Source organism: Lontra canadensis, unplaced genomic scaffold, assembly GCF_010015895.1.
Source record: "Lontra canadensis isolate GAN:19392208 unplaced genomic scaffold, GSC_riverotter_1.0 scaffold13, whole genome shotgun sequence".
NCBI classification, from domain to species: domain Eukaryota; kingdom Metazoa; phylum Chordata; class Mammalia; order Carnivora; family Mustelidae; genus Lontra; species Lontra canadensis.
This window is the reverse complement of record NW_022631007.1, coordinates 4,787,743-4,804,052: the sequence shown is the minus strand read 5'-3', so window position 1 is coordinate 4,804,052 and position 16,310 is coordinate 4,787,743.

The window sequence follows — 16,310 nt, the reverse complement described above, 5'->3', positions numbered from 1 at the left end:
CTTACACACTGTTGGTGGGAATGCAAACCAGTACAGCCATAATGGAAAACAGAATGGAGGTCCCTCAAAAGATTAAAAATAGAACAACCATATGATCCAGCAATCCATCTCTGGATATATTTGTGAAGGAAGCAAAAATCAGGGTTTCCAAGAGATATCTGCACTATATTCATTTCAGCATTATTCACATAGCCAAGATAGAGAAAGAGCCAAAGTGTCTCTCAACAGATAATAAACAAAGAAAATGTGATAGAAGTAAATACATAGGTAGATAGATAGACAGAGAGGTAGAATATTATCCAGCCTGGAAAAGGAGCCGAATCCTACCACCTGTGATAATATAAATGAATCTGGAGGACATTTTAAGTGAAATGATCCTGACAGATAAAGACAACCATGAGATGATTTCACTCATATGTGGAATTTAAAAAAAAAAAAAAAAAAAAGTTAAGCTCATTAAACAGAAGATGGTGTTTTCCGGGATGGGAGAGGGGAAATGGGGAGCTATTAGTCAAAGGGTACTGACTTACAGTTATAAAATGAATTAGTTCTGGAGCTGTAATGTACAACATGGTGACTATGGCTAATAATACTGTATTGTATATTAGAAATTTGCTAAGAGAGTAGATGTTAAGCATTCTCATCACACACACACAAAAGGTAACTGAGATGATGGATGTGTTAATTATCCTGGCCATGATAATCATTACCCAATGTATACATTTATAAATTTCTCAAGTTTTACACTTTAAATATGTACAATTTTATTTTCAGTTATATCTCAATATAGTTAGAAAAATATAATAAACTCTCATTGTCTTCATGATCTTACTCTGCTTTAAAAAGAGATTATTTATTCATCATGAATATGAATCCAAGTGTTTGGATGGGTATAAGAGAACCAAATGCAATAGAAATTTAGACTATTTTCCCCTATAGCATGAAAAATTTGATGTTTTGTATTTCATTGGACAAATTATGAAGCATTTTCTAGACCCCGAGGTTGAATATTTTATGATGTGGGTGCTGCAGTTACCATGATTGGGTTTTTCAAATAGTTAATTTAACTTCTTTTTAATACATTTGAATTTATATGCCCCACAGGGAAAAAGCATAGATTATATAATTGTGTTTATGAGTTTCTTGTTATTTTAGTAAGTTCCATGATTAATGCAGATGTTTACTTGGAAAAAATAGAAGAAAATCTAAACCTCTTGACTTTTGAGAGTGAACTTCATTATAAGGTTCAATCCAAAGTTATGAGATCAAGAAATATATTTTATGTTGGAAAATGAATGTACTAACAGAAAAATAGTATTCAGAAAGTTTACTTCTCAACTTTCAAACAAACTGTGTGTCAGATGGGCTGAATGTGATGCTGAAACTCAAACAGCTAAATACACCATCTTATGATTCATTTCCTCTAGTTAGGCACTGAGTCATAACTCATCTTTGCTCATCATATCTACGCAAAAGGTCTTAAGATGAACTCCAAAGTACCTTATGTTCTTAAAGAGGTGGAGAGGTATCTAAGTACATTCTTTTTTTTTTTTTTTCAAATATGTATTAAGTGACTTTGATGGGCAACCACATGAGATACCATTGAACATTGACAAGATGGTTCATGGTCTTTCTTTTTCCTTTCTTGTAAACTTTTTCTCCTTTAAACTTTCTCTAGCCTTTATATCACCCCTTCTGCCTCTAATACAGTCCGTGCAAACTAAGTTTGTTGGTTGAAACTGATCTGAAATTTCTTCATGCCTGAGATCAAGTTTGAAAACAGAGTCAAAATCCCTTCCCTTTCTTATTTATTTATTTAAATTTAATTAATTAACATATAGTGTATTATTAGTTTCAGAGGCAGAGTTCAGTGATTCATCAGTCTAGTATAATACCCAGGGCTCATTACATCACATGCCCTCCTTAATGTCCATCACCCAGTTACCCCATTCTTCCCCAACCTCCCCTCCAGCAGCCCTTAGTTGTTTCCTATGATTGAGAGTTTCTTATGGTTTTGAGACACTGTGGACTCTGAGAAACAAACTGAGGGTTTTGGAGGGGAAGGGGGTGGGAGGATGGGTGAGGTTGGTGGTGGGTATTAAGGAGGGCACATATTGCATGGAGCACTGGGTGTGGTGCATAAACAATTAATCTTGGAACAATGAAAAAAAATTAAATTAAAAAAAAAAAAGTCCCTTATGGTTTGTCTCCCTCTCTGATTTAATCTTGTTTTTTTTTTCCCTCCCTTCCCTATGATCCTCTGTTTCATTTCTTAAATTCCACATATGAATGAAATCATGTAATTGTCTTTCTCTGATTGACTTATTTTGTTTAGCATAATACCCTCTAAATCCATCCATGTTGTTGCAAATGGCAAGACATCCATTTTTTTTCCCAATGGCTGTGTAGTATTCTATTATATATATATATATATATATATATATATATATATATATATTTTTTTTTTTTTTTTTTTTTTTTTTCCCTTTATCCATTCATCTGTTGATGGATGTCTGGGCTCTTTCCATAGTTTGGGTATTGTGCACATTGCTCCTATAAACACTGGGGTGCAGGAGCCCCTTTGAAAAATCCCCTTCCTTTCAATGGTTACTTTCTTTTAGCTACCTGACAATTATTGGACCCACTACTTAGACTTATTTTTTGAACCAAAGCAATAATTTCCTCCTCTGTTTCAACCTAATGTACCTCCGCCAGAGATGGAACAATTCCCGAGAGCATGTGATGACCAGATTCAAATACCAAGGCAGAAGTCAGAGAGGGAGACTGCTTGAATTTGTTCTTGTACTGTAATCAGGATAATAAGGGCATTAGTTTGACATATGTGCGCAGACTTTATTACTCTGACCAATCTCCATTTCCTCTATTGGAGAGAAGGGAAGCTTTGAGAAATTTTGAATAGCTGGGAAAAAAGTAGAAAAAATGCGAGCTGGTTTTTATGGAATTGGGGGACCTCAAAAGATGCTATGAACAGATTTGGACATATTTTGTAATATGTGCTTGTTTCTAATGAACAAAAAAAACCTGTCTTCTTAATTAGGATGAATGTAATTTGGAGGTAAGAAACAATCTCTGGGAAAGGAAATTACTTTGGGTCCATACCCCTTAGATCTTGGCTTATTCAAAGAGTTTATACAAAGACATTTTGAAGAATATATCCTATAGTTTCTCCTTCCTCAGGATAGTCATAACATTATTTAGTTATCATATAAAATCTGTGAATGAGGGGCACCTGTGTGGCTCAGTGGGTTTAAGCCTCTCTGCCTTTGGCTCAGGTCATGATCTCAGGGTCCTGGGATTGAGCCCTGCATCGGGCTCTCTGCTCAGTGGGGAACCTGCTTCCCCCTTTCTCTCTCTGCCTTCCTCTCTGCCTGCTTGTGATCTCTGTCTATTAAATAAATAAATAAAAATCTTAAAAAAAAAATTCTGTGAATGATAGAAGCATCTCCAGGGGAAGATCAGGAGAAGCAGTCTTTCTCCTTGAGCACATTCTACAAATGTGGTTTTTTGTTCCAGCAACATTTTAATAAAGGGTATATGCCCAAAATAAGCAGTGCTGTATTATACACTTAAAAAATCTGTTAGAAGGGTAGATTTCATGTTAAGTGCTCTTAACACACACACACACACACACACACACACACACACACCCCAAAGGGAAAAAAAAACCCAGGGGCAGGTGGAAACTTTTGAAGGCAATGGATATATCTATTACCCTGATTGTAGTGATGGTGTCACAGGTGTATGAATATGTCCAAACTCAACAAACTGTATACATTCAACATGTACAGTTTCTTGTATATTAATTTGCCTTCCAAACCACTGTTTTAAAAAAAGAGTAACATATAAATTCAACAGGTTCAGTGATACTGAGAGCATGGTAGAAAAAGCAAGACTGTGTCATACAAGGTGGTTATGGGGATGGGGGGGCACACATATGTTGTTCCACCAAGGACACAGATCCCCTGCCCTTCAACCCCACCTGATCCCAAGTATTGCTCACCTTGAAGTTAGACTCTTAGTGTGCCTTCATGATGATGTAGGTACATAAAATAATAGGTAATCTACTGCCTGCATCAGGAGAGCAGTGAGAATCTGTACTGTAGGCACAGGTGGCAGAACAATCCTTGGCCTCCCTCTCAGAGTTGACCCTGGGAGCTGCTGTGTCAAAGGGAATTACCCTTCTGACCTGCAGGCTCAGATGAGTGTTGTGTCATACACCTTGGCAGAAAACCTCTATCATCTTGTAGATTAGATAGATAGATAGATAGATGGTAGATAGATAGAATGGCTTTTTTTTTTTTTTGACTCTGTGAAACACATTACTTTTTTTCTTTTCTGAGTGAAACTGAGCTCTCAGCCTCTCTTGGAGTTATCTCAATATTGATGAGAAAGTAGTTTGTTTATTTCAAAACCCCAGGGGCCAGATCATAGTGTTCCCTAGACTGAGTCATAAAAAAGTGCTAAATGCATTACCTGTTCCTTGATAAAAAGCACGGGTGTGAGATCTCCTTGAAGTTCATATGATTCACAGGAAATAAATGAAAAGGACAGCTTTATGAAACAGTATCAGTTCAATTTATCTTTCCCCCTGATAATTACGAGGCCTCGATTTCATTTGGGTTCAGCATGTTTAATGAAGAAAGATCAGTTTCTATGGAGAATCATTTCACTTGAATAGATGAACTAATAACTAGTGCTAAAGACAAATATCTTTTATCTGGGGAAATTATACTTTTCCTTTAGTCATTTCTAAAATCATGCTACACTCCCAAAAATATTCAGTGTCTCAAAGTGCTTGTGAGATTGGAAGCCATGTTGGATGTTCATCCTTATTTTAGAAATGGAGAGCCTAAGGAAAGGAAATGTTGGAAAATTTTATCAAATAGTGACATATTGGGGATGGACCATGATATAATGACTGTGAATTCCACTGATTCCTATCAGAGCCTTTAACAAGATACATATCATATGACACGTTGCTATTACCTCATGTAGATATTCACAGACCATTTCATCTTGCATTTGGAGATGCCAAGGCCATTTCCAAAAGGGAAAGGATTTTCATCACTATAATTAAAATTTTATAATAAGAAATAGACTAAGATATTTCATGTGTTATCTCTCTTTCTGAACAGATAAGCATAGAATGCTAAGTAAAAAATGTGGCTGAACACAGCCTCAACTACTATGCATAATTATGGTGGCTATATTTCTGTCATTCTGAAAATGTGTGAATGTATTAAAAAGTTTCAATCTCCAATACTTGGAGAAATATTTGTTCCTTGTTCATTGAATAAGGTTGCCTATTAGAAGGGGGGATAAACAATTTGTGGACAAAATAACATGACTTAGTATAGAAACAGTAGATGAGTAGGCTATGAGGTAAATCATTTATGTCAGATTCTGGAGGAATCTAAGAAGGAACCCACATTTTTGTGAAGTTGCAAGTGCTTTCCAATTAGGTAAAATAAAATCTCAGTGACCAGAGGGCTGGGAAACTCCTTAGTCATTGTTTGAATCACTTGAAATGTAACACAGCCAAGAGGAAGAAACAAGATTTCCTGGTTCCACTGAGAGTTCTGTTCATAATAAGGGCTGTTCTTCAAGCTTGTCCTCTATGATCTGGGGTTATCAGCCTTGTATCTTGTCAGACACCCAAAAGTTTTAAACACAGATGTCTGAGTCCCCCCAGATCTATGGAATCTGAATTTCAGGTGGTAATAGTCGGGCTTCTGTAATTTGGAAAGCTCCAATGATGATCCAGAAGGGCAGCCTGGGTTGAAAATGGGTCCCTGGAGTTTTATGGATGGATGTGGGCAAAGGCTTACTACCCTCTCCCCTTTGCCTTCAGTCCTAGAACAAGTAAGTCTATGTGTTTTTACATTTGGGTTTCCTTGTGTGAGGGGTTAAAGATAATCAGTATGAAGCGATCCATGCTTTCCCATTCCTTGGTCCCTACTTAGCTTTTCCTTGCTCCTCTCAGTATGAAGAGAGAACAGAAACAACTCACGAGCATGTGTCCTCCTTGGAGAGAGAGGAGGAGCATGTTGGGAAGAGAGAGCGAAGGACATCATGGGAGGAGAGGACTCAAGGCACCTAGATGGTGGGACAGGGTGAGCCAGTGGCATATTCTTCTTTTGGGTGGAGGACAGTAGAGTGAAAGACATTCAGGATTAGACAGGGTGAAAGTGGAGGGGTGGACTGGGGTATAAGACTTTATATATTGTTTTGTAGACGAATTCTTGGATGATATCAAATGTTTGGGAAGGTAGACAAATGGGGATTTCTAAGTAGGTCATATTTCTTTGTGTTTTTCTCTGGAATGGATTAGGAAGGTGGGTGATTTATCAGTTAGGAATGTTGAAAGCTGTGGTGGATGATAGCATTGATCTGGACTCTCTTGTTCTACTTTGTCAGCCCTAGTGTGCTCATCTTTTGTCTTTACACTTGCCCCTCCACAGTCATAAGACAGGATCACATCTAGTTTCCAAGAAGAAAGGATAGGGAAGGGCTGAAGCCAGGAGCCTACAGCTTGCACAAGTCCCTTTTATAAAGAACCCAGTTTCCCAGTCCCACTAGTGAACGTGTCTTGTAACTTATTTGCCAAATTAGGTCATAGTGCCTTGTTGCCAGTAGCTGTGTGGGAGCTGACAGAAGTGGGTATTTAGCTTTTCTCGCATCTACAGTGAAACACAAAAAAGGGAGAAAAAGGCTCGAATTCGCTGCTGAGTAAGCCAACCAACAGAGTGTGTCATGGCATATCACAGCTTCACAGGGCTTACTCTTGATGACGAAAAGTAACCCAAAATATGAGCCCCTGCAAAAGAAATTGGGAAACTACTGACTTAGAGTAGTAATTCCCAAGTTCTCAGAATCATTTAAGACCTGTTTGAAGCAGATGTCTGGACCTTGGTCCCCATATTCTGATTCAGTAGGTTTGGGATAAGACCTGGATATTTCCCTTTTTATTAATATTTTTAGCTGTTGTGGGAAGTCTGTGGATCACACATTGAGAAACTGGTTTTGAGACATAGGCTAAACTTGGGTTCAGTGGTCCTGAAACTAACTGGCTGAATGTTAGGCTTTTTGGAATCTTTTAAAAAATATCAAAGCAACTCTTGTGCACGGGCCCTTTTCCCAATGAATTAAATCAGAAAATCTGGGGTTGAGAAATTAGCATCATTCAAAATCTCCCAGGGTGATTCTAATATGCAGTCAGGTTCGAGAATGTCTTACTTAAAGGTTCTATGGACCAACAAGCTTCTTGCACAAATAGGGAAGCCAGGGACAGCTGGGTGGCAGAAAGATGTAGCAACCTCTCCATTTTGGCTTTTGGAAATCTTTGAGAGGGATAGATGGAGACCAGAGAATAAAGCAGGCTGGCAATCTTAGATAAGGTAAAGAGCAACAGAAATGCAAGAAATAATAGCAAATGTGAGGCATTTCAAACAGCTCAGTCTTTTTGTCTTTAAGTACTGATTTTAAATACTGGTTTTAGATGCAGGCATTTAAATACTGTTTTTCAGAACTATAAAGTACTCATGAAAGAAATTGAGGAAGACACAAAGAAATGGAAAAATGTTCCATGCTCCTGGATTGGAAGAGTAAATATTGTGAAAATGTCTATGCTACCTAAAGCAATCTACACATTTAATGCAATTCCTATCAAAATGCCATCCATTTTTTTCAAAGAAATGGAATAAATAATCCTAAAATTTATATAGAACCAGAAAAGACCTCGAATAGCCAAAGGAATATTGAAAAAGAAAGCCAAAGTTGGTGGCATCACAATTCCGGACTTCAAGCTCTATTACAAAGCTGTCATCATCAAGACAGCATGGTACTGGCGCAAAAACAGACACATAGATCAATGGAACAGAATAGAGAGCCCAGAAATAGACCCTCAACTCTATGGTCAACTAATCTTCGACAAAGCAGGAAAGAATGTCCAATGGAAAAAAGACAGCCTCTTCAATAAATGGTGTTGGGAAAATTAGACAGCCACATGCAAAAAAATGAAACTGGACCATTTCCTTACACCACACATGAAAATAGACTCAAAATGGATGAAGGACCTCAATGTGAGAAAGGAATCCATCCAAATCCTTGAGGAGAACACAGGCAGCAACCTCTTTGACCTCAGCTGCAGCAACATCTTCCTAGGAACATCACCAAAGGCAAGGGAAGCAAGGGCAAAAATGAACTATTGGGATTTCATCAAGATCAAAAGCTTTTGCACAGCAAAGGAAACAGTTCACAAAACCAAAAGACATCTGACAGAATGGGAGAAGATATTTGCAAACGACATATCAGATAAAAGCCTAGTGTCCAAAATCTATATATAAAGAACTTAGCAAACTCAACACGCAAAGAACAAATAATCCAATCAAGAAATGGGCAGAAGACATGAACAGACATTTCTGCAAAGAAGACATCCAGATGGCCAACAGACACGTGAAAAAGTGCTCCATATCCCTCGGCATCAGGGAAATACCAATCAAAACCACAATGAGATATCACCTCACACCAGTCAGAATGGCTAAAATCAACAAGTCAGGAAATGACAGATGCTGGCGAGGATGCGGAGAAAGGGGAACCCTCCTACACTGTTGGTGGGAATGCAAGCTGGTGCAACCACTCTGGAAAACAGCACGGAGGTTCCTCAAAATGTTGAAAATAGAACTACCCTATGACCCAGCAATTGCACTACTGGGTATTTACCCTAAAGATACAAATGTAGTGATCCGAAGGGACACGTGCACCCGAATATTTATAACAGCAATGTCTACAATAGCCAAACTATGGAAAGAACCTAGATGTCCATCAACAGATGAATGGATAAAGAAGATGTGGTATATATACACAATGGAATACTATGTAGCCATCAAAAGAAATGAAATCTTGCCATTTGTGATGACGTGGATGGAACTAGAAGGTATCATGCTTAGCAAAATAAGTCAATCGGAGAAAGACAACTATCATATGGTCTCCCTGATATGAGGAAGTGGAGATGCAACACGGGGGGTTAAGGGGGTAGGAGAAGAATAAATGAAGCAAGATGTATTGGGAGGGAGACAAACGATAAGTGACTCTTGATCTCACAAAACAAACTGGGGGTTGCTGGGGGGAGGGAGTGTTGGGAGATGGGGGGGTTTGTGGACATTGGGGAGGGTGTGTGCTGTGGTGAGTGCTGTGAAGTGTGTGAACCTGGCGGTTCACAGACCTGTACCCCTGGGAATAAAAATATATTATATGTTTATAAAAAATAAAAAAAGTACTGTTTTTCACGTTATTATAATGTGTGGTTGATTTGTCCCTGACCACAAATTTATTAACATTTACATAAATCTGTGATTAAATGTTCATTTTGTTCAGGGAAAAGAAATCCTGTTAGAAATGGCCATCTCTGGTATCCTCTTCAATCTTTATCCACAGATAAACTCCCTTGTTGTCCACAATGACACCTAGTGTAGACTAATTAAAGCTGCAGGGCTGGGTCCTTGGGATCTGAGGACTCTGGTCTTCAGCAGCAGGTTTAGCAGATGAAATAGGACAATTTCAAATTCTTAAGAGTAAATCTAGTAGCATTTGGCTAGTGGAGCAAGAATAAAAAGAAAGATATATATGTATACAACTACCTATGTAAAATACCAACCTGGTATTCTAGAAAGGGTGTTATTTGTGAGAAATGCTATCTGTGTGACACACTGATGCTTCCAAAATGTCAGCCAAAGTATTGAGGAATGTGGTTAGTTCATGCATGTTCCCAGACCAGCTCTGTGGCCAGGGAATGAATACCCTGGTGTTGCTAGTTGTAGCTTCCCTGTAGGAAAACAGTGAAAAAGTAAGTACACGAGAAGAAACCAAAGGAGGAAATTAAATTAAATTCTATTCTGCAAACATGGATAAAACATCAGCTGGGTCAAAGAAATGTTCAAGAAAAGAATGGAGAGATAAACAAGAAAAAAATCCTACCTACAGGAGAAAGCATACATGATGAATAAACCAGGAAACAGAAGTATCAGGATATATATGATGAGACATTCAGAAGTCATTCAATGTAAATCACCTTTGGTTTTTTTTTTTTTTTTAAAGACTTTATTTGTTTATTTGACAGAAAGAGAGATCACAAGTAGGCAAAGAGGCAGGCGGGGGAGGGGGGAGCAAGCTCCCTGCCAAGCAGAGAGCCTGATGTGGAGCTTGATCCCAGGACCCTGGGATCATAACCTGAACTGAAGGCAGAGTCTTTAACCCACTGAGCCACCCAGGCGCCCTGTAAATCGCCTTTGTAAATTGAGAGGAGAGAAATTTACATTCCACCTTGGAATTTAGAGATGATTTTAAATGAAATTGTTGTTTTTAAAAAAATATTTTATTTATTTACTTGAGAGGGAGAGAGCATGAGTGAGAGGAGGGGCAGAGGGAGAGGGAGAAGCAGACTCCCTGCCAAGCAGGATGCCCAATGTGGGGATGATCCCAGGACTCTGGGATCATGACTGAGCTGAAGGCAGACGCTTAACCGACTGAGCCACCCAGGCGCCCCGAAGTGATAGTTTTGGATGTAAGAATTGAAACATGATGTTACAGGCTGAATTCCCTGAGATTCATATATTGAAGTCCTAAGCCTCAGTAGCTCAGAATGTGAACTTATTTGGAAATAGGGTGGTTGCAGGTGTAATTAGTTAAGTTGAGGTCACAGTGGAATAAGGTAGGTCCTTAATCTAATAGGACTGGTGTCCTTTTAAAAAGGGGAAATTTGGAAATACGCATACATAGGGAGACTGCCATGGGAGCATGAAGGCAGGGCTTGGGTGGGATGCATCTCACAAGGTTAGGGACATCTGAGATGGGTGGCAAACCAGAAGAAACTAGGGGAGAACCCTTGAACTGATTTTCTGTGACAGTCTTCAGAAGGAACTGACCCTGCCAACACCTTGGTTCTTGGACTTCCAACCTACAGAGCCAAGAGATGATACATTTCTTTTGCTTAAGCCACCCTGTTGTGACACTTTATTACAGCAGCCTTAGCCAACTCATACACTTGGGTATTGTTTTGACAGATGGCAGTTAGGAAAAGGTGTATCTGAAGAAGGCATGACATGAACAATGACACAGAGCTAAAAGCGTGATCTGGTAACAGAGGTGTGAGGGGGTTGTGACATGGAGTCAGTGTGGGGGAAAGGTGAAGAGTATCTAGAAAGGCATGTTGGGGAAAGATTGTGAACCTTGTTAAGGGCTATGGACCTTTTCCTTTGAGTATGAAGGGGCTGCTGAAGGTTTCTAAGAGGGAGGATGAGATGTTTAGAGCTCTTGAAATTATTTTTATCTACATGAAACAGTTTTGGAGGAAAATGTAACCCAATGTAAGGGAACTGAAAAACTCACCTCAGCCTGTAAATGAGGAAGCCTTCTTTCTGTCCACTTGTGCCCAATTCCGTTGAAGATGCACATGCTGTTGTCTTACATGTCACCTTTAGCAAATGTCACTGTGCTGCTCTGCCCGAGGGCTTTCTGAACCACCCTGCCATCCCTTGATTGTACCAGAAATTAATCACACAGACCTTTCAGACTCCTAGCTTCCTGAATATAGTCGGCAGAGTGTAGGTGTACATTGTATAGATGACGGAAGAATTGGCCATCATATGAGTTTAAAAGGATAGGAACGGTTTGATGGACTGAAAGGAACACTATTGTTGGACACCACATTTCCCTCCGTCCTGCAAGCCACAAAGCCACGGTCATAATAATCCAGTGGCAGCTATCTCATGTGTATGTTGTGAAGATAAAATGGGAAGGTGCACATAACGTGTGTAAAGAGTGCTCCAAAATATCAGGTATTGTTATTTCTGGCAGGAATGTAGGAGCTGGGATTTAAATCCCTGCATTTTGACTCCAAATTCTGTGTTCCTTCCACCCTCTGCTCTGCTTCCTACGTGGTGTTTATCCATAAGAATAACAGGCTTTGTGCTTCACTCCTACTGGTTTCTTATCATTACTTCTCTCTCCTGACACATGTTACATCAGCGTCTTTCTGTGCAAACTCCTCATCTGTGACAGACATGACAAGACTCAGGGGGTCCTCTGGGCCTCTGTGAGGAGGGCTTGAGAGCTGCCAGTGTAGTCAACAAGCGGGGAATGGGTGGCTGGTGTCTCACACAGTCATAGCACTGATGGATTTGAGCTGAACAAACTGCTCTCTAGAAAGACTATAATCCCAGGGAAGGGGGAAACTCTTGCATGTGTGCAGTAAGGAGACTACCCATTGCTGCAAACCTCATGCCCTTGAGTTGCTGAGAGAGGCTTTCTCTTACGATGTTGCAAGATCTCATCCTGGCAAATGCTAGTAACAACTATGCCTGGAAAATAAAAACAACTGGGCATCTGCTTAAACATGAAATTTAACATCTGGCAAGAAGCGGATTTCTGGGGCACCTGGGTGGCTCAGTGTGTTAAGCCACTGCCTCCGGTTCAGGTCATGATCTCAGAGTCTGGGTATCGAGCCCCACATCAGGCTCTCTGCTCGGTGGGGAGCCTGCTTCCTCCCTGCCTCTCTGCCTGCCTCTCTGCCTATTTGTGATCTCTCTCTCTGTGGTCAAATAAATAAATAAATAATCTTTATTTAAAAAAAAAAAAAGAAGCAGATTTCTGCCAGGGGCTCTTCATGTTTGTTTCTGCAAGTGATATGTATAAGTAGAAGTTCTGTGCTTGGCATCCTTGCAGATGGTCCATTGCTTAAAGACTTTGATGTGCATAATAACCAAAGTTCAGAGAGAAAGCTGTATCTAATAATTCCCTTATTTAAAAGCAAAACATTCCTCCATCAGTTGACCTATGTATCAATCAGGAGAGCTAGGTTATACAGCAGTAACAAACATTCCCAAAATATTAGGAAATGACATATGACATATGTCATATGGCTATAACAATGTAGTTTTATTTCTCACTCTTGGCAAAAATCCAGCAAATTTTTAGCTTTGTCCCCCAGAGTAATATCTTTTTTTTTTTTAAATTGAGTATCTTTAATGTGGCAGTCATGGGACTAGTACTTTGCATATGTCTTTTTAAATCTCATACAACTGCAAGGTTGATGTTATTATTTCCTTTTTGCAGATATGAAATTGAGACACAGTTCAGCAAATAAGTTGTAGACTGGTTTGTGATCCAAATTTTTCTAATGCTAAACCTATTACTTTTAACTACTATTAAGCTATTCTTTTAAACATAACCCTCAGGTTTTAATTTTTAAATGTAACTTCACTGGGGCACCTGGGTAGCTCAATCAGTTAAACATCTGATTCTTGATTTTTGCCTCGATCTCAGGCTTGTGAGATCGAACCCCAGATTTGTCTCCACTCTGGACATGGAGCCTGGTTAAGATTTTCTCTCTCTCTCTCCCTCTGTTCACCCACCCCCTCCAAAAACATAACTTCACTAATGTCATCCTTCCAATATTTCGAGAGGAAAGGAAGATCCAAATGTCACTTTTCTGCTGTATAGATTGGCAAATCAAGGCATTTTAAGAGATTTTGCATTGATCTTAGCCAATACACTTGATGATAAAGTTAGATATAGAACTTTGAGCAGTGTGCTTACATCAGAATAACCATGTGTAGCTTGTAAAAATGCAGGTTTCAAGGCTGCCCTAGGGATCCTGGGGTAAGTCTCATTCTGGTAGTGAAAGAAGGTCACTTGGAGAATTCCTGAATCTTCAACTCTCCCAGTATGATTGTCATGAGACCATGTTGTCAATGAAAGTTGAAAAACTATCAAGGAGACATGGTTGAGATTCTGCAGGTCTGCTAATGTTTTGCCTAGAGAGATTGCCTGAACTTGAAGATTGAATCTGAGAGCATTGTGGATTTGCTGATTGAGCTCCATCTGTAACATTAGCTATATGGGAATAAACTGCCACTGTTTATAGTATATTCAAATTTAGGTTTCTGAGAAGGCAATTAGCCTAATTAGTTCAGTAATGAATAATGTTAACCTTTGTCATACCATTATAGAGTCCATGATGCTAGTTTGCTTCTGTCCCTCAATTTTATAGGTCATTGGAGATTGAGATGGAAGTGTTGTTTCATAATTCAAAACCACTGCTCAGTTAGGTAGGGCAGCTGAGCGATTAAAAAGCCAAACAGGTCATCCCAAGGCAAAAATACCTGATGAATCATTCTTTTTATTTTTTACTTTTTTAGGGGGCAGGGGAGAAGGAGAATGGGAGAGAGAATCCCAAGCAGGCTCCATGCCCACCATGGAGGCCAGCTCAGGGCTTGATCTCACGACCCTGAGATAATGACCTGAGTCAAAATCAGGAGTCAGGCACTTAACTGACTGAGCCACCCAGGTGCCCCCTTGATGGACTGTTTAAATCTTTCCTCTTTCAAATATGGCTATTTCAGCCTATGGCAAAATTGCTTAAAAGTAAAGATTACATACTTCGATTTCTTGCTGAAATGTCATTGGGTGGTTGCAGATTAGTTTACCAAAAGTTGATTTGCTTGTCATTTTTTACTTCCTAAGTTAGTGTATCCAAATTGGTTTTCCATCAGTAGTTAAGAGCTGAGACACTTTAAAAATATGCAGATTCCCTGGTGCACTATGGGAATCTGTAGTGTAATCTGCTGCCATCTAGGACAATTTAACACTCATGCACAGCCTTAGAACCCACCTGTAAGTTAATGACTCCCAAAGAGTTGACAGTATCACCCTTTGAGGTCTTGGAATATTTACCTGTAAGGGTTAGTTTAGTTAGAGTCTGTCTCATTGTATATGAACTCTCCATTACAGCAAAGGTTACAGCTTTTTATTTATTTTTTGATATCCCCCACACTCTAATTTTGTTTTTCCAGTAGTGGTGACCCATTATAAACTAACATGAACAGCCCAGCTGCTCTTTTGAATTTAAAAAAGATCATACAAGTCTGTGCATAGCAGACCAAATGGATTAATGAAGGAAACTTTTGGGAAATGAGACTTTCATCTAAAAGACATATCCCTTACCAGGTTACTATAATAAGTATAGAAGACATAATCTGCCCAGCAATTTAGCTTTGCCCTTTTACCTAAAACTTATTAGCAAAATTGATGCTTTCTGCCTTTTTGATACTTTCCCACATTAGGAAGAAGAGACATACGGATCCCTCAAGGGTGAAATCAAAAGCAGTTCACACCCATAACTTCCCTAATTCTTTCAAAGATATCAGAGGAGAATCTTCAATCACTGGTTTAATATTTTAGAAGCAGAGTAAGTCACTTCTTCAGACATGGTTTAATTCACATGATTTGATTTTCTTTAAAAGTCAACAACACCAAAATAATTAAATGACTATTAGTACCTGAGTTTTTAAAAAAATATTGACAACCTAGAGATTATGTATATATTATTTTATATGTATAATCTCTAGATTATATATAAAATAACATTATTTATGTAACACAAGGTATACAACACAAAATACACATCTATGTGTATAATATGATATTATTCTGTTCCCTGCGTGTTACAGTTCATAGTTTCATTTGGAAGTCAGTTACTTGGAACTTGGAAAAATCCCTGATTTCTGATATTACATTATTTATTATTATAATATCTGTATATTTTACATTATAAGAAAAGTATATATTGCATCTTAAATTATGTAATAATCTATGTATTTTTATAACATATCATAATGTTATTGTTTTCTGACATTACAAAAAGTGGCTAACTCCATGGTTAGCCCACATAGCTATGGGTTTTTGTTTATACTTTGCAATAACACTTTTCCCATTATTATTTATTTCTACTACCTAGTAGCACAGTTAAACCACAAGCTAACTAGGCTTTGATGTACACAACTAACAGGTATTACAGAGTTATAATAAAAAATGTCCTACAGTAACAAGGGAATGTGGTGATTGGTGACTATTTCTTCTTCTGGAGGGGCACTGGCAGATGTCTAGGTCTTTGGACAAAGGGAGCCCACCGGGTAGCATGGTTTGGCCATTGGTCTGTATGAATATTTAAATGCCTGTATATATAAACAATGGAGACTCTGCCTTACTTGTAATGATAATGATGAAAATAATAATCATAATGAGAATAACATCTACCAAGCATTTATGATATGGAGGTACCATGTTAAGACCTCAAAATATTTTATCTCCTAATCACAACTTTATAAAGTGGTTACTGGGGAAACTGAGCCTTGGGGAGGTTGAGTGACTTGCTTATTATGCAAAAGTCTTTGTGAACAAAGGTCATTGAGAAAACCAGGGCCTGTGCAACCTGCCTTGGTCAAAAGCAAGTT